Here is a 20,885-nt window from a genome sequence, read left to right as displayed (position 1 = left end):
CACATCAGCCTAGAAACTGAAGGCCACAGAAGGCATCCATTTGAAGAAAGAGGTCACTTGTTATTATTTTGTGTGACCCAGAGCAAGTGTCTTCAGAGTCTTCATTTTCTCTCTAAAGAACAATTCGTTCGAAAATCACTTTGAGGCCCTCACATAACAGATGAGAGCAAAGTACTATCAAAAACCCAAATAAGAAAAAGCTTGGGAATTGATTTTCTATGTTGCTGTGACCGATCTGCTTTTCATTAGTTCTGCTGACATCAGTACTAAATACATAAAAACAAGAGTTGTTTGTGTGTGTACATGTGTGTGTTGTTTTGTTTTTTGTTTTAACATAAGATCACCACCCCCTAAAGCTGTAGCCTTCCAATGAAGGAGGTAGGGGAAAAATAATCTTTATCACTCTCCTATTGGTCCCAGGCCCGAATTACTCCATTTCCTCAAGTCAGCAAATCCCCTGTCCATCTGAAGCACTAAACTTGGTTCCTGAAAATATTGCCTGCTTGTTAAATCACCCACACTGGATAGGCTCTTAAAGAGCCAGACAACTCTTGAAATTTATGGCCACAAGCCTACACATTGTTCCAAGGCCTGCAATTTTCTTGAATCTTTTCCCCAGACGACAAGGCTTCTGATATTTGTCCCTGCAGAGGGCAATCAAGAGCCATGCTGCCAGCCAGATCCATCCTTGCACCCTGAAGAAACAGTGAGCAAGGCTTCTCTGGGCTTGGGCCTTTGTGGGACTGTGACAGCTAATGCAGGTCATGTGAATGGCGTTAGCTGACCCATCTTTTCTTTTTAATTTAACAGTATGTGCAACTGCTTGGGAAAGACCAATTAGGTCGACCCATCATTCCTTCAAAGGCCTGATTGTTCTGATGCATTGGGTCAAGTACACACACACACGTAGACACGTGGTGAAAGCCAGATTCATATACAAATCTACAGGCATTCCGAGTTTCTCTGCCATCCTGCCAGCTTCCTCTCTTTGTAGGTAGATGTGGTCTCATTTGCCACCTCAAAGACTGGCCCAACTGATCACATTTCCTTTAGACCATTTTACAACTGGTTTGTTTCATTAATTAACCTCCTTTTGTGAGGTCTAATAGCCATAAGCCAGAATGATATTGGCTTGCTAGCAAAGAGTTTTATAGCTGTGTCACATCATATTTTAATTTTCCAGCTAAAATTGTCTAGTGTGCTCTCTGCACTGCCATTTACAGCATAGCAAATTTGCTTTGAAGTAGACAGTGTCTGGTTCCTCTCCGTTACAGTAAACCAGACTGCACCATTAAACATGCTGGCAGCAAGGAGGCCTGCGAGAGGTCCCTTCTCAGTTGCCCCTCTCAGACTTCACTTAAAATATAATACTGGCTACTTCCATAGCCCAGAAAGGTACATTAACTCATCATCAACAATTTTGATTAAGGGGAGCAGACAAAGGTAAGGAATGAAGAAAATCCAAAACACCTACAAATATAAGTGTTAGAGAAAAGCAAACACTCCATGAAAGGCTAGAAAAAGGAAAAGAACCTGCTCAAAAGATGAAAGAGGGGAAAACTTGAAAATTTTCTTAGGATTTGTGATGGGAGAAAAATCATTCAAATTTAGAAGAATGTCTATGACAAATATGGAAGCCACAAAAATTGTTTTGGTTCAAAACCCTTTCAAGGCAGTTTTTTTTTTTTCTTTATTTGTCTTTGTATTTCTATTGCCAAGGTCAGCAGACCAATCATATCAGAAATATTGGAGTATTTGTTTGAAATTTAGATTTCTGAGCAACACATTAAATTGACCAAATTGGGAGATAGAATGCAGAATCACTATCTATATTTATACACTGTGTGGCAGGTAAGCTTCCTGAGATTAGGTCACTAGCTAGACCAAAAAAAGTTCCGTTTGCATTTGTTGTTTTATTGTTGTTGCTGTTTTTAACTAAATGGGATTTTGTATCTAAAAAGAAAAGAAAACAAACAAACAAAAAACCAAAAATACCCTGCTTCTTCAAGATCCAAGGAAGCTCACGGAGAAGAGTTCTGGTTTGAACCTAAAGCAGTAGAAAAAGGTGTGACCCACGACATAACGGCAAAGCCCACTTTATGTGTTAAGTGATTTCTGCTGAATTGAGTAGCAAAGAAATAGTGTACCTGTAATTGATCCATGTGGATTAAAATGCCCACTTAGACATGTCACTACGTCATGGTAAAAAAATCCTACTTGTTCTCTAAGTACAAACATTATACAAATATACTGTGTTATATTAAAAATATTACTACAGGCTTATGATTCCATAGGAAAAATGAAGGGAAATTTATGGACCCAAGGAAAGTCTCTGGAAAACCATCTTTTCTGCCCAGTACCATACGTCTACTGGCAGGACAGAAACTGCCTATGCCGTGAATGTGGCTGAGTAGATTTCTCCTTTCTGACACTGTTTCATTGTGTCGTTCTCCATCCCTTAAAAATCAGCAAGTAAAGGGTCAGGAACAAAAAGCAAATGTAAGAAAAATAAATGAATTGGCACACCCTTCTCAAGTCAATTTCATCTGCTCCAAATAACACTCACCTTTTAATTTTGTTTCTTAGACCAATGGTTCCAACATACACCCCCAGAAATTCTGATTTAGTGGGTTTGGGATGTGACCTGGGTTTTGGAATTTTCGAAAGATCCTCAGGTGATCCTAAAGTGCAGATAAGTTTGGGAACCACTGCCTTAAACTAAACACTGAAATCAAAAGAAAAGTGTGTATTGACTGTTTATAGTACTTAAATGCAACTAATTTCCTTGGCTAAAGCCCTTCAGTGACTCCCCTTTTGTCATACTAGCCTTTAAGTCTTACAGAATAAGTCCCAAATCTACAGCAGGTAAGGTAGGTCTTCCATTTTCTGACCACTGTCTGTCTTTTAAGTTTAATTTCTACCTTCCCACTTAAAAACTCACACTCAAGGACTGTGGAACTTTTTATAAGAAATAAATTTTAAAAACCTGTTATGCCTTTTTATTCATTTTTTTTAAATCTCTTAGACTTCTTTCAATGAGTCCCTATTGCCTGGAATGTTCTCCCTTACTCCTTTGTCTTGTCATTGGAATGACTCCTACTTGGACATAAAATGCTCACACTGCTCTCCCCACTACTCTGTGTCTGATAGGTAAACCTTTGCCATGTTCCCATAAGATCCTGTGCACAGCTCTAGCATGGTACGTGCCTCTCTCTCCCACCAGAATGTCAGCTCCTTAATGCAATATACATCTTATTTATCTCTGTATTTTCATACTGAGCTCAGTAGATGGCAAGTAGCAACTTCTCAAACAATATCTGTTGAATAAAGTCGAATAAATAAGGATGAGAAAGTATTTTCAGATGGGCCTCTAGAACCATTCTAATAAGGACCAGAGTCAAAATTGGAACCTTGTGTATTTGTGGAAAAGGGAGATATTCATTTATTATTTACCAGGTGTTTTGCTCTCACTTTCGATGACTGATTCTCAAATATTCCAAAGGTTTCACTACTTTATTCTCAATAGTAGGTCATGTCAGAGATAGACAGGTGTGAGGCATGATGGTTCTCCTTCCAAGTGCATTTTTCTCTATTGGTTCTTCATCTTCTGCTCCTACCTTCTGGTTTCTGTAGTCTGCAGTCACACTCGTGGGCTTGCTGCCCTGTGAGTGATATCTCATCGTTGCATATAAAAACTGCATCTCAAAGTTAAACAAGAGAAACTGGTTAAGACCACATTTCCTTTCCCTTGGCATTGTACACATTCCTTGCCAGATTTAGACTTTAAGTCTATAAAGATACAGGAACCTTTCTCCTTTCTGTCATGTCCTTTTCTTATTTGGTTGCTTTTCCTGGGAAGCCACTTCTTTGTCACACCCAGCCATATCCTGTCCAGCTCATACATAAATCTCAGAATAGCCACTCATATATATCTAAAATAACAGCCTAGAAATATCATTCCCCACAAATTGAACAGCAACTCCAACCAAATACCTGGTCACTGTCTCACCCGCACTCTTCCTGACCTCTAGTTTTTGTTTTTGCCTCTTTTGTTTTGTTTTCCCAGCTCCCTACTCTGTCTTAATGAAAATTTAGTTCTATTTTTCAAATGGGATTGGATTGGAAGCAACTGAGCTGAATTATTCCAAACTCCCCTAGACAAACCTGTTAATACAAAAAAAGACCTGAGTCAGTTTAATTCTACAATAGAGATTATTTATTGGTGACTCTTTAACTTAACAAAGTTGTTTTAATGGCAAAATAAACAGTCTTAAGGAAAGGCATCAGAAATTTCTACCTCCATGGAGAACTGGCAGCCAGTTCTCTGATCTATCCAAATATATAATTGCCATTGTCAAACACAGATAGCATTACTGTATCAAACCTATAGGCATTCTCTCAACTGCCTCTATTGTGTTCTTTTACTCAAATGTGTGGCAAAAAATGGATTTGAAGTGGTATGAACACATCCAGCCACTGAAAACTGTACCACATAGGAAAATATAGACAAAGGTATTACAGACAGTGAAAATGTATACTATGGGCACGCTTGAGTTAAGTCATGTCATTTGACATTATCCAAGAGAGCTCAGAAGTGAATGCATTTGCTCTTGGTGACACTTATGGACAATGTATCATCCTTAAAAGAGACATAAAAAATGATCTGGACCTGGTACATTTCAGAAGTGGAAGTGGTTTTTTATTATGAGAGTTCAAGAAAGATGTTTTTAGTCCTGTAGTGAAAAGAAGTAATACCAAAAATGAACTGGTTTTCGTTTAGACACAAGATAAGCAAGCATACTGAGACAACACTGACATTTGTATATGGACAAGAAAAAATAAGATGAATCAAACAAAAAAGTTTTTGAGTGTCTAGTATATATCCAGCCTTGTGTAGAATGTTAAAAGCATAAACTCCATATATTGAATATACCTTGACAGTTTACCTTCACCTTCCTTTTTTTTTGAGAACAACGCTGAAAGGTCTTTGGTTAATGTTTAGGGTATACTTTAATCTTTTTTTTTTTTTTAAAGATAAATGCTGATTATTTTCCAGTAAAGTTTTTACTTCCTTTTTGTTTGGGGGTTTTGTTTTGTTTTGCTTTGGGTTGCAGGGGTAAGAGAAGAAGAGAGAGTAGAAGTGTGAGAAAATTTTTATCAGTAGTAAAGTCAGTGACACTATCAACGAACTTAGAAAGCCTTCCTAAGGTACCACATAAACTTGTTTCTGAGGTTAAGAAAATGATTGGTTCTTCTCTCTCAAGTTATTTTATATGCAGGATCTTTTGTCTTAAACAGGCCAATCATGTCAATGATACTAAGTATAAATATGAGAACATTTTTGTAAAAGGAAAATCCTAGGTAAGGGAGAATTGCTGACATTAAAAAGAAGACTATAAATATTTGATTCCTTGAGAGTTGGGACAATACTATTTATTAATTTAAAACTGGAAGCTGAGAGGCCTTTGAAAATAAGTAATGAAGCAAATAGGTCATTGATTTCTCTCTCATAATACAATTTGAGAAGGCAAGGATCTGGTTTCTCATTTAGCCAGAAGGAACGGATAGATGTTTTTTTTTTAATGGAAATAACTACAGTTTTTCAATTATAAAGGTAATGGAGATTTATTATAAAAATTCAAAAACCAAAAGGCATACAGGAGACTATTCCACATGCTGTTAGATTAATGTTAACGGGCTAAGTAAATATCATCAAGAAGCCATAGTAATAATGATTATTCTCCAGAAATAAGGAAACACATTAATCTCCAAGTTACGTGAGGAAAAAGAGAATCAAGGAATAGCAGGGTATATGAAGAAGAGAAGGATTAGAAAATTTAATGAACTCTATTATAAATATATAAACTTTAGATCTATTAAAAATATCTACCACAGATGGCTGTTACAAGAATTAATTGAGATAACATGTAAAGTTCTCACAACACGATAGGCACTATGTAAACATTAGTTTTCTTTTCTCACCTTCCTTTTCACTGCCAAGAAACTGACATGATACCCATGCTTTTGGGGATAAGTTTTTAAGCTGAAAAATCTTATATTTTAAAAATGATTAGGGCAATCATCATATAAAAAGATGCCCAATATAACTTATTCATCAGAAAAATACAAATTAAGATGAGATATACTAACAACCAGCAGCATGGCTAAAATTAAGAATATAATGTGTTGGAGAGAGTGGGGAGCCATGAAAACTCTCTTGAATTGCTGGTGGGAGTGTTAATTGGTACAAAGACTTCAGAAAAATATTTGGCAGCACCTAATAAATGTGTAAACTCTATGACCTGCAATTCCACTACTGGGAGAATACCCATCCAAAATGAGTGGCTTGTCCTCCAGAGGATATATACAATAGTGCTCATAGCAGCATTATTTATAACAGCCCCATACTGGAAAAAAAAGCAAATATCCACCAACAGTGAAATGATTAACACATTGTGGTATATAACTATAAAGAAACTTATAAAGCAATGAAAGAGAAAGAACTGCTGATACACATAACAATTTGGATGAATCTCATAGTCATGATAATGAGTAACAGAAGTCAAAACATACATTTTATATCTTTTATTTACATAAAATTCAAAAACAGGTAAAACGTAATAACGGCTCCCCTTGAGGTGCACACCAACTGCAAGGTGGGTTGAGAGACTTCTAGGGTGCTAGAAATGTCCTATATCTTGATCTACGTGGTGGTTAAAAAAGTTTACCCGATATGTAAAAATTAATCACGATCTTATTAAGATCTGTGTGCCTTTAAATATATATAAGATATAAATCAATTAAAAAAATAAAGAATTTAGTTTTTTCAACATGCATATACATGTATTTGGGTTGGCGTTCTTGATATTTACTGCGTTTGACCATTTCTGAAATCTTTTGCTTTAGGATTATTAATTCACCTTTTTGAAAAGGGTCAGTACATAAAGATTATTTTCAAGGCAAATAAATGTAGGGCCGTTCTTCCAACACACACTTAAAAACAAGTGATTTTCCCTACAGATGGCACAAATGAGGGTCGGTCCATTCATAGCTTTAAGAGCCAAGGTGACCCAATTTAATTTAACTAGCGTCAGACAGGGAATTCTTTCTACTAAGGCTTCACATGGGCCGCCAATAACAACAAACAGCATCAGAGCAACAAGTACTTAATGGAGCCAGAGTCGACATTGAGCGTTTTCTTTTTTTCTATTTAAAGAACAGATTTTTTTTTTCTCTCTTTCAATTCTTACTTTTCACTTGTAAATGATTCTTAATGGCAGTATATTTCTATGCATTTTACACTTTCTTAAGTAACCTAGGTCTCCTTTAAAGAATATACTGTGTCCTCTTTGCTTTCCTTTTCTAGTCATCGAACGAACCATGAACTCCACGAGTATTGACCACGATTTGTGGCCCATGTTTATTTTCACTCTGTTAGGTGCAATCATTTCATGTTTTCATCCGAGGGAATCAATTCAATACCAAGATTATAAAGAAAGGACAATCTCACTTTTGGCAAAAACAACGTTCAAGGAAAATGCAAAAGTAAATACAACAGAAATAATTAACGAATCAAACATAGTGGAAAACTACCTGTTTTCCTGATTTTTATAGCTCAGATGCCTTGGACTTGAACATTAACTCAGCAGGGGTCTTCCCTGCAGACACAACATGCTGTTATTTTTCACAACAAGTACTAGACATTCAGGAGAAAGGAACGATTGCAACCTAACTTTTAAAAAAAATTGGAAAAGACTCACGCAGCAGAAACAAAGCCAATCAATACCTCTTGGAATTAAAAAGAGTTGTTAGTTTTGTTGTTGAAGCACAATCTGAGGATCTTGGTAAACTCTGACCAGACCATCAAACACTGCAGCTTACTAATGGAATAGCACTTGTACTATCCAGATTCCTTCCTTCTATTCTGTATCTCAGGTTAATACAGGGTCAGATGTCAGGACTCCATTTTCTCTAACACCATGAACCATAAACAGTTTTAGCCTAGGATGGTTAGATGACTCCTGAAGGCCTTGAAGAATAAAAACAAATGTCCTTGAGGTTTCAAAGTTGGCTTGTACCCTTCCTCACTTTATTTTTTGTTTTGTTTTGTTTTGTTTTGTTTTGCTTAACTAGTCTCTGTCTGCTGAACACATTAGTCTACCTAGTCCTTCAGGTTGAACTGTGACCTGTGACCTCATTCCACTTTAAAACAGACCACTTTCATTTGGGAGAAGTCCAAACTGCCTCTAGCTTGCAACCTAAGCACTCTGACCTGCTCACTCTGTGTCTCCTACTTGCTCATGTGAAGTTACAGAAGCCAGAGCAATTCCCAGCCTCCACCGAGGGCAGAGCTTCAATTTAAGAGCAATGGCTGGTGGAGGTGTTATTTGTGCCCTATGTCAAGCAGTGATTGTTCACATCTGGCTGCAAGCTGAATAGGGCTTGAGATTATTCAGAGCAGTTCAAAAAGCTAGTGGTAAGAAGAGAGAAAGTTGGTCTTGACTTATCTTGTGGTTTTCAGGCAAGCAATGAAGTCACCTTATTAGTAAAGAAACATAATCAAATATGCTGGTCCCTTGAATTGTAAGTGATCACATGGACATATATCCATTCAAATCGAGGCTGCAAGTATTAGCCAGTTAAAGTATCAAAGTACAATAAGCATTCTTGCTTACAGGCTTTTTTGAGAATGGTTGTGATTATGATTCAACAAAGAGGTTGCTACACACAAACAGGCACACACGCGTGCACACACATGTTAATTTTGGCTATGGTTTTACATCTAATTTCTTCATACCAGGGAAGCAATTATATTTGAAAATCTTATTTCTACACTCCTCTTTCCCCCTTTTTCTTTTCCTTGGATAAACAAAGTGTGCATGTTTAGAGCATCAGTTCTTATACCCGAGGATTAAAATAAAGCCTCGAATAAAAGCTGTGTGAATACTGATAGAGAAAATCTGAGACACACTGGCCACTGCTTTTTTTTGAAAGAAATCTCCTGGGGTGAAAAGTACACACAACATCAGTAGCTATTCAAATATTTCATCTCAGGCACTGCTGCAGAACTGCATAAAAATGTATGTTGAGCCTATACCATTCTATGTGACAGAAAAATAGAAACTGCGATTATAACTAAAGTGAACCTAAAAAAAATCACTATATGGGAGGTTAGACACAGATTTGAAAAGTTAAAATAATATTTAAAATAGAAAACAGAATTTAAAATGTAAAAGTTTTTCTAATGAGCATGAAGATATGTTTTGTTTTATTTTGCTTTTCCCTGCAATATTTTTTGATACCGCTTCAAACTTTAATTTACAAAACCGACTTAGTCATAAAGCAACAGACAATAAAATATACAAAAAAAAATATGAATTGCCCTGTCATTCTTTGAATATCATACAATGAGATAATGCAAGTTAATCAGATTAGGAGATGATTAAACATGTCTTCTTTTTTTTTAACTACGCAACTGAACATCCCGGGAGCAGAGCAGAAAAGATTGTTTTTAAGCTGTCATCTTGACAGTTGCCCTTTAATTCATTTTTAGACAGGACCTTGCATGATACACAAGAAAACAGGAGAACAAAAGATGTAAATGGTAGTGTTCTGATGCACAAGATTGCTTTGGATGCCTGCCTGCCTCTGTTAGGCTGTAGCCCTCAGCTATTAAAACACAGAAGATTCAGTTAGGATAGCCCACCCTTTATTTCCTTTTATTTTATAATTTTCTTATGAGAAATCAGCACCAAGAATAAAATTTTGCAGGAAAGAACACATTCCTTAAACAGAAATTATTTCTACATTCAAAGTCTGATTTTTTTAGAGTATAATTCACAGAAGTATGGTAAAATGTGTTCTGTTATCCGATATTGAAAAGAATGATTTCAATCAAAACAATTAATGTGACAACTGAAATAGTCTTTTCTCTTTCGCCATTTTTTTTTTCTACTTAATCCATTCTTTGGAGACTTAACATTAATCGTTATTGGTGATCTTCCCTTCTTGCCATCTGTACATTTTGCAGGAGCCAAATAAGTGTTTTGCAGCTTTGTGCTTAGGCTGGAGACTCCAGTCGATAAGCCTAAATATTGCATTTTGGCATTCTGTTACACTGGAGTGCCACCGTGCACCATACCTTCTGGTATTCACTCCTTTGTGTAGTGTCCTCTCCTTAAATATGGACTGAATCTGAAACTTGCTTTAACTAATAGAAAATATGGTAGAAGTGTTGCTGTCCCAATTCCAGGTCTAAGTCTTAAGAAGGCGTGGCAGCTTCTGCTTTTGCATTCTTGGGAGCCCCAGCTTCTGTGTAAAACTTATGGCTACCCTGCTAGGGAGACTGCATGGTGAGGCCCTATGCAGAGAACATATAGAGAAGCAGAACCCCTGACACTACAGGAGGCGAACTGATGAACCGAACCGAAAGAGAAAACAGAATTTCCATATATGTGACCCGTGATAAGCCATGTGAGCCATGCACATGTCTGAGGCATGTGAGTGAAGAAGCCATTTGGATACTGTAACCCCAGCATACCATTCCCCTATAACATCATGAGAAAGAAGAAAAGAGCAGTTGTTTTCAGCCATTAAGTTTTAGGGTATTTTGTTACATAGCCATATATAACCAAAATATTTGCATTCCCTTGACTGTCTTTGCATTTTAAAGAATTAAGCAGAATTTATTTTTCACAACTAGTAATACATAGGGCCTTCTCCAGTTCTGATACTCATCTTTCTCTAGCACTCCCAGTCTCTAGGTTAAGGCTCACTAAGAAATAGTTCAGTATATGATCAGAAGAAAAACCTCCTTAGTGGTTTCAAGTCTTAAAGAAAAAAAGTGTGTTTTGTATGATTATCTGGAGGAGCTTACTGTTTTCTTCCCAAGTAAAAGTACTTTTTCATGTACTTCTTGGTGAAGGAGATCAATTTACCTGATTTGAAGTTTCTAAGTGAGACTGGGAGAAGGACAAAAGGACCTGAACTCAGCAAAATACGTGTATATCTAGAAAAATGAATTTCCTTTGAATCCTTTGATCTTCCTGTGTTTAAGTAAGCATCCGGATAGTATTTCATTTATTCATCTCATCTACCCATTTATTGAGCTTTCAACAAACTTACAAAGAACTCTACAATGTGTCATAAATACTGTTTTCCTATCTGCTTCTCTCTTTTTCTTTTAACATTTTATTAACTAGTTAAATATAAAGTGATTAAGCTCAAGAACCATCTACCTCTCCTAGATCCCTTGAAGCCAACTAGATTTTTTTTGAAAAATCCATCAGAATCAGCACACTGTTCTCTATTTTTTGTTTATTCCAATATTTCCTATGGAGCTATTCAGGAAGAATGAGTATAAAAAATTGATGGATGGATAGATACGTAAGTAAACATATGAATGAATGAATGAATGAGTGAATGAATGAATGATGCAGAATTAAGTAGAGCATAGGAAGGTTCATTGCTATAATATATCTCATATTGAATATTTTTTTAAGTTTATCATTAGAAGATAAAATAGAGCCATATTTTGAAGATAAGAAAACATTAACTTAATCATGGAATTTTGCAAAGGTGAACAATTTTTCTTGCTCCCTTGAGCAACTTAAAAATGCTCTAAAATAAAATCCTGTCTCAGTGTTGAATTTCATTTCCCAAAATAAAATAATAATGACTCAACCATTTGATCTTTAAAGAGATCTGGAAGTTCAGCAGGCTTTAAAATAAAGTAATAAGAGCAAAACAATTTCCCAGTTGTCTGGGACTAGAGATGGTTGGACAGATGCCAGAAGTACTTCTACCCTGCAGGTACTGCACAATACCCCTGGCACCATTCAGGCATCATCTGAGTCTAGGAAAGAAAGCAGAGAGAACTCAGAGGCTGAGAAACTTGCCCAACCTCATCCCTTCCTGGCAGATTTCAGCACTTCTCAGTATGGTCCATTTTAATGGTTTCTGTGAGGATAAGACTTTAAAATCAGATGCTAGATATAGTACATAAAAGCAGAAAAAAAGTTAATTAATGATGGTAGATGTGTCCATTAATTGTTATCATAAGTGATGAATACAAGTGGAAGAGGGGGGAAAAGATGAATGTAGAAACAAAACTGGGACTGTGCTGCCTAGGAAAAACTAAGAAGTGAACAGAAGATAATAAGGATCATAGGAAGTAAAATTATCTGCTATATAAATGAAAAGAGGATGGAGTGGGTAATTTTTAGGGTGGACGCTAATCTGTGTTCGTACTAGAGATAAAACATTTCAAATATCTCTTGCTGCATAACGAAATACCCTAAAACTTAGTAGGTGAAAACAAAAATAATTTTTGTTCATAATGATGTAATTTGAGCTGAATTTGTCTTCGACATTATATCAGTTGGGGTGTCTCAGCTGGGGCTGCAGGATCTACTTCCATACTGTTTCATTCACTTGGCTGACAAGTTTATGCCAGTTGTCAGCCAAAAGCTCAGAAACTGCCAGCGAGGTCCTTGATTCTTCCTCACTGGCCTCGTACTGTTGTTAGGTTCATCTGTCCTCTGGCCCTCAATGATTTGAGTTCTTTCCACATGCAAAATAAATCTACTCCCTCCCAAGTCCCATAAAACCTCATCTCATTAGAGCATAGTTGTAGGCTTGAAGTCCAGACTCTCACCAGATTCTAAATCAGATCCAGGTGCAGATGAAGTCCATCAGGCATGGCTCCTCTTGATTTGAAGATCTGTGAGCAAGTGAGACAAGTTGTCTGTTCTTCATAACCCCAACATACGATTGTAAACCAGGAACAGAAAAATCACAAGAGACACTCCCATTTAAAAACATAAAATATGGGAGGCACATAGTAATTATTAGTCCAAAGATTAAAGCAAGGGTTCAGTTCTGCTGCCTGGAAATATTTTTTAATGGCTATCAGTTCCACCCTCTGAGCTGTCCTTCCTTTTTCATAATAACTGACCCATATTTGGATATGAGTAGCTTTCTCAACCTACTCATGTTAATAGAAAGTTCAGAGTGTAGAGGCCTCTGTTAATTTTAAACTGTGTCTGTTCTTTTAATCCAAACTGGCAGTGCTTCCGCTAATGCAATTATCTTAAGAGATTTGTAAGTTTCCAACGAATCTTTTTGGAGTTCATCTTATTAAAATAAAATAGACATAAGTCACAACAACAAATCTCTTTTAAAAAAGACCCCCTTTCTAATCTCAGCTGTAGGACAATGTCTTAAGATTCTCAAAAGTTCTTTTTTCTATCTGAGAAGCTCTATGAGGCATGCCCTTAAGATTCACAAGATCCCTATTGTCTAGTAGAGAAGGTCTAGGAAGTAACACCTAAAGCCTTTCAGAAGAATTAACAAAGAATTTTGAAACCTGATCTTAAACCAGATGCCACACTTTACAGTCAGCGACCTGATTTGATCATTGTCCTTAGGCAATTTATGAATTTGAGAATTATTTGATAGTTGGAAAAGCTTTAATGAAGCAGATTCTGGCTTTTTTACACTAACTGTTAATTTTGCTTGAAAACTAAAATTTTCCTCTTAATTTATCTTGTTCCTCCTATCTTTGTTATAAACAGAAAGTTTATCATTTTTCACCATCACAAGTTGACTTGGCAGTTTTGCTGCTTTACCTAGTGTTTAATGATAGCTAACAGGTATAAATGGCTTCACTCATAAGACAAGTTTAAGTTGACTGGAGGTTGGGAGCCCAGTTGGAGCCGTCTGCTTAGGACCTTAGTTCTCCCTGCTGGCTGGGTTCCTCAGTTCTCTCCTATGTTGCCTCTCATGGGCTTATCTTCAACTTTCTCAAACATAAGAGTCTCAAGTTAGTTAGATACTTTTAAATGATGGCTGCTTTCTAAGAGCACGAAAGCAAAAGCTTGCCAGGCCATCTTCAGGCTCAGGTCCAGAACTAGCACAAGCATATTTCTGCTTCATTCTATTAGTTAAAGCAAGTCATGAGCCCAGACCACATTCATGCAAAGGGCATTGGTACCAGGAGGTATGATTCAGTGGGGGCCAAATAAGTTTACAGTCTACCACCATAAAAATCAGTTACCTTCGTTACAAAGCAACAATAGAACAGTGGTTCTTAATGTGTGGTTCCCAGACGGACAGTACCAGCATAACTATGAAACATTTTACAAACACAAATTTTTATCTGCACCCCAGACCTACTGAATAAAAAACTATGGGATCAGGTGCACAAATCTGTTTAGCAAGCCTTGCAGGTGATTCTGATGCAGACAAAAGTTTGAGAATTCAAGGGCAAAAAAAAAAGTGTTAAATTGAATTTGTGTCATCTGTGGAAAATGTTTGAAGCATAACCAATAAGTTAACTTTTAATATGAATTTAACTCTTATTTTTAAGGTGACTTTCGTTATAAAATATATCAGTTTTGCTTACAGTGTTCTATGACTATTAGGATAAACCATCCTCTATAATATAGATAGCAAATAAATTTACCAAATGAACCAGCAATCCAAAAACCTAAATAAAAATGTCTAAGAATTAATGAACAATTATCCTTTTTATCTCTTTCTGCAGACAGACAGACACACACACTTCCTTTTTTCTGTTTCTTTTTGCTCATCTATTGTTGCTATTGTTGTTTTGTGGTTGCTTTAATAGCATTTTACGTTTGAATGATAAATATTTTTGTCATAGATAGTTGTTTATACCCAGGGATGTGGGTGAAGAAGTAGGCATGGTAAAGAAGGAAGCTAGTATAAATGATAAATATTGCCAAGGCATGAACAATTTTTCAGCAAAATTATTTTTGGAAACCTGGGAATATAAATTTAAGGTAAAGATACTGAGTCAGTAGGGATTAGCAACTGGTTCAAGAACATTTGGCTGAGAAAAGATTTCACTTATATATTAATCATTGTCTGCTCAGTTCACTGATATTAAGCATGTGCTGTAATTTCAGGCTGCTCCATAATCTTCCAAAGTATTCAGGTGTTTGCAAAATTAACCTCTCAAAATATTGTAACTGGAAATGGCCTATTGAACTCCATTAATTGATTAAATTCTACATTCCATTAGAGCAGCACTTGTTTGATTGCCAATAAAAATGAATCATGGGAAGTGGTTTTTTAGAGATGAGAATGTAAAAATAGAAAGGATTCAAATCTTATAGGAAGCATGAGAAACTTGTAGTGCTGATTTCTGTGCAAATGTTCTAAGGCCAAGTGATATTTGTAGGCGCAGCTACGTGATTAGAATACTAATGAGAGCAGTTGTGCAAATAAAAGCCTTGAGTAGGTCACATTTTATCTTATTTTATTTTATTTCTCTTAATTCAGTAAATGCTTATGGAGCACATTATATGTCCCAGGTACCATTCTATACCACAGAACCCCCCAATCAATTCTAAGCTGTTGGCAGTGTTATTATCCACTTTTTACAAATGAGGAAAGAAAGTCAAATAGCAAAGTTGGAATTTAAGCTCAAACAAACTAGCTGCAAAATTCATGCTCCTATCCGTAAGGTGAAATGGATTCTTTACACTGATTTTAGATTCTCACCTTGAAAATATTTGTTTATATACCAATATGGTGAATTCTGAAGAAGTTAAAACAATATTCCTGTAGTTTACCCATCTAAAATTGAAGTAGTGGCTACCATCATAGAATAGATGCTAGTCTTCTCTGCACACAGTTGCTTAATTCTAAAAGGTATTAAATCCATTTCATCTTATTTGATTCACAAAATTCTCAAAAGGAATTTATTCCAATTTCACCACTGTGAAACATAAAAACAAAAAAATCTGAAGCTTAGAAAGGCCAATTAACTTGGATAGTTCTTATAACTGGTAGATGCCACAACCAAAACTATAATGTCAGTTCCCTGGTGTTAAATCCTATACTTTTCCTAGAAAACCCAGAAATGCTCAAAGGTTAAGTAACAATTCACAAAGAAGCAGCAGCAAGGGGGATAGTAACCAATTTCCTCAGCCTCATTTATACATCTGAGATAGGAGGTGCTCAGTTTCCCTTGGTTTGGGTTTCAGGACACCCCTCTGGGTTTCAAGCTGCTTTCCAAGGTCTCAGGCCCCCTCCTCTAGGACCTCCCCTAGAGGAGAGAATCTGCTACCAGTTAGACCTATTTTTAGCACCAACCACAGGGGAGACTGAGACCACACCGGCCTGACTTATGCAAATCCAGTGGCTGGGCATGCTTAGTAGAAAGGGGTTATATAACCCTAATAGCTAAACATGCTTAGTAAAGTGGAGTTTATCCTTTGAATGACCTTCCACTAGAGGTGCTAGAGAGCACAGAATATTCTCCAATATGTCTGGTACATATGATAGGATTTGACCAATGAATATGTTCTAAAAGGAGACTAACTGAGCATGTGCAAGACTATGTCACATAACTGGAAACCACCCATTAGTTGAATATTCATTTGATAGCATGAATATGTATTAGTGAAACTATGAAAGTGGAATTCTGGCAGAGGGCAGGGTTGTTGCTTACTTTGCTATGGCCAACCTGCACCTCACTGGCTGAGGGGTGTATGCTTTCTTTTTGTATCAAACTTTCAACAAGCTGTTGCTCACTCTTCTAGAACCAGCCCACACTCTGCCTGTAGAGTGTGTATTTCTTACTTTTGTAATAAACTTGGTATAGGCCCTACTCAGTCTCTGGAGCTAGGCTGCACTCTCTCTGTGAAATCTGTATCTCTCATTCATTACATTCAACACGTTCTCACTTTCTACTGTGACTCTGCTCTTGAATTATTTTCTGTGGCAGAGTCAAGAACCTAGCAAGAGAAAGGGTGGGTTGAGGGCGACTACTGGGCCTCCCCAGACCCTCTCCTCCAACGTCACATCTGAACAGTGAAATTTCTGAGAAATATAACTTAAAATAGAGAATGAATTTTGATTGTACTTTAATTTAAATAAATTTCAAAGTAAATACTTCGAATACAATTCCCCCTCCTGCATTTTGATTTTTCTTTGAGTGGGAGGGACAGGGATGGAGTTAGAGCTGGAGAGCACAGAAGTAGCCCAGATCCTGTTCTATGTGTATTCACGTGCAAGCACGCAGCGCTTAGGGACGTCATCTTTCCCAAGTCTACTCCAGCAGATAAATTCCTGATGTCTTAAAAACAGTGAAATAACATAGTTTTTGGTCCTTTAGAATACATGGACTGGCACCTAAACAAAGGTGGCCTTCGATGCCTTTGCCTCCTGAATATGTCTATATTTTTAATAAATACCTGAATTCCATGACCCCATTCCCATTCTGGCTCCCTTCATCATGCTTCCTGAAAAGCTTCTAAGTGTTAGAAACCATATAGCAAAAAGACAGAAGGGAAGGAAAGAGTGCACACAAATGAAAGATTGAATATTTGGAGAGGGCATACAGCAAAAGGAAAAGCAAAAATCAGGAAGAAGTGTGAGTCATAGATAAGCAACAACTGGGAGATGGGGTTGGAGGAAGGGCAGGGCTTGAAAAGATCCATATTACAGGGCGTCAAAGATGGAGACAGAACTAAGTCCCTACCCTGCATTGACTCAATACTCTGTTTGTTGGTATGACCGAGCACGGTCAGCTGAAGTCTTAGCTGAAGATAAGTGGAGGCTTAACACCATTTGTTGTGTGAATCCAGGTCTGTAATTTCTGTGACCTGGGCATTCAGGGCCAAAAATTGTTTTCATTTTTCCCCATTTCATGCATCATTTCAGAGCTGTGTAGTCACTATGTGGAAACTGTGGATGCCAAATTCAACAAGCAGAAAAACAAGAACCATGAAGCCTGCATCGCCTGCGTCTGCTGCTCTTGTTTACAAAGCAGAAGACGGGAGAGAACAGGAGCAACTGAATTTAACAACAGTGAATCCTGTGTGTTTAAGTGTCCCATTTTCACTCAGAGGCAACTGTGTGTAATCCCTTCAGAGACTCGGATTGCTAGTTGGCAGGCCTCAGGGACAGGGACACCTGCACAGTGGAGACGCACGATGGTTGGCAGAGGGTGTCAGCCATGGCCACCCCACATCACATGCTCAGCATCTGACTAAGGATGTCAGTTGTTTCCGAGGCCAGTTGGTCATGGAAAATAACTACGGCTCTGTTCATACTCCCTCTCTTTTCTCTTCTCTCTGAATCTGACTACCCTCTTTCATACTTTGCCCTAGCTTGTATGGCTTAGGCTGAAGTCTGAGACATTTAACCAATTTATAAATATTAAATGCAGAAGTCATAATCTGTCAGTTTCTAGAAACATCAGGAGAGCTATATGGATAATGGAAATTGGATGGCACATGGTGGAGGCCACTTTGCTGAGAGTCAGATATTCAAGGGTAGAGTCTCTCCTCTGGTTTCAAATCATTGCCCTCTATGGCGGGGGTCTTTTCTATCACTCTCCCAGCTCTTAGCAAATGCCTGGCAGAATTGAATGAATGGCAGAACTAAGAAATCAACTGACAAAGAACTGAATGATAATTTATGTAAATCTAACTAGATCTGGCCTTTTATTTTGCTTTTATAATGACCCTACTTGGATAACTTTCAGAAAGTAATTTATTCTTAAGAACTCTCTGTCTTTATTTCCTCCTTTTTTCTTTTTCCCCCTTCCTTCTTTTTTCTTTCCCTTTCTCTCTTTCTTTCTCTCTTTTTCTTTTTCTTTTCTTTTCTCTTTAATGTAGTAAAAGAAGCCAGGTTCTTAGGTAATGGACCTGATTCTGCTTATGAGAAAACAGTGCTTAATTTCTGAAGGCACATTGGACCCTTGGATACTAACAGACATGCACTTTCTTGTAACAGTGGATTTCCTTCCTAATGGCAATTTATTTTCTCTTCAATTTATTGAACTTCTGGAAGAAGATGATAGCATCATGCTGATTCTCTGCTCTGGATCTAAACCAAACTTATTGCTGCCAGAAGGTCATGAATAAGTAATTTTCAAGAAGTTTTAGGGAGTCTCCCAACTATAAACCAGCTGAGATAAGAATCCAGGCAGAACAATACCCAGGAAGACTGTAAAGCCAGCACCAGTTCTAAGACATAAACAGGGTGGTGTCACAGCGGGCCAGTCGCTGTACATTGTCACATCTCCTATCAAGCTTACCATTGAGGTTGAGTATAAGAAAAGAAAATGGTGTTAGCTATTGTCTGCCAGACTGAGTTAAGTAGATTCTTTTCTGGAAAATTCTCAATAGTGAAAGAAGAATTCATCAGATCTGAAAAATAGCTGCATTTACTAATTTCCAGTTGCTAATGTCAATGTAGTTTCAGGTTATCCTTCCCGTTGCAAGTACATCCAGCTCAAATCACTGCTGTTAAACTAATCAAGAATAAAACGCTATGCTTAAAAAATAAACATGCAAACTCATGTAATAGTGAAATCATCCCATATTAATATAGCATAGAATATTTAAATTAAAAAAAAACTAATATCATAGTTTTCGGCTGATCTTTAGAAATTATGACAGAAATTATGTGACCTACATGTTGCATTATTATTCCTTTCAGAAATAACCTATTTCCATCACCACCTCCACATGGATTCCCTTTCCAATCACTTCACTGACTTTTATTTATCCTATTTATTACAGTGCAATCCTTCATATTATAAGACTTAGGATGAATCACAATGAGAAAAAGATGAGAAACTGGCTGAGGTTTCTTATTTTGAAACACTGGGCCAATTTTCCCTGAGAAGAGAGAGGTTGGAAAGTTACGGTAGACTTTGTATTAGAAATCAACTGATTCTGTTAATTTCATAAGAATACTTGAAAAAACTTACCAGCAACTTACACAACATTACCATGAACTATTTTGCACTTGGAGGGAGTTTTAAAAGGTTAGTTGTACATGACAGAATAGCAAAGGAGTTCAGATCAGAAGCACTGAAATAACAAGAGAGTCAGTGTTATGAACCCCCTGCTTGTCATCTCTCTGGTCCAAAGCAAGATTTTATTTTACAGTTTTGATTATGTGATTAGTGTAGGAGATATTTTTTAACCTCACCAGCTTTTACATGGCTTGAATATCTTTCAAGGCATACTGATTCGAAGGATATTTCCTTAGCTACCAGAGAAATCATAACATATTTAGCTATATGATTAGTATTATTTTGATGTTTTGAATATAGATGGCAAGAAGCAAAACCTTTAATGTCTGTGACATTTTCTATTCTGGATAAAATTTGGTGAACTTGGTATCTGGAATACTAATCAGAATATTTACTACCCGTGAAAGCATCAAGTCAGCCATGGAAATGCCTGTCTTATTAACTGTAAAAACTGAAACACAGAGGGAAAACATAATCTGTTTTAAATATTTTCTAGCATGCAGAGAAGTGGAATGTATTTGGAAGGTCATAACTGGCATATCTCCCTGCTGTTTTCTAGGATGTGTTTTAGAATGAACATGGAGCCAAGATGAGGCATAGAAAGAGCTAGTGACCTGAGACTCCAGCTTGGAGGGTCTGGGAGAGAGATATTTAAAAGTATTTTATTTGTATTTCTAGGTGCTAAGGCAATGTCTATTTAAAACAACAGCAACAAGAAAAAAACAGATTTTCTCCAAAAACACATGCAAAAGGGTTCCAATTAAACCTCTTCATTATAGAAGTGTGTAAAATTTTCCACCCTTGAAGCTATGGCATATGTATTTCTCAAAAGGAAAATATATATATATATATATATATATATATATCAGCAAACCACAAACACATGTGCACACACTGGGAAAATTGAATTGCTTTGCTTCACTGAATGAATAGATGCACTTATTTACTTCTGAATCCCTATTTGAATATAAACATGTAAGAACTGATCATTTTTATTTAAAACGAACCAATAAAAACCTGCAGAAATGGAGTGGATTGAATGTAGTACCAGCAGCCAGGTGAGGTCCTGCTGCTGCTGTCAGCC

The sequence above is a fragment of the Cynocephalus volans genome, chromosome 5 (genome assembly GCF_027409185.1).
Source record: "Cynocephalus volans isolate mCynVol1 chromosome 5, mCynVol1.pri, whole genome shotgun sequence".
Lineage (NCBI taxonomy): Eukaryota > Metazoa > Chordata > Mammalia > Dermoptera > Cynocephalidae > Cynocephalus > Cynocephalus volans.
This window is presented reverse-complemented; position numbering follows the sequence as displayed.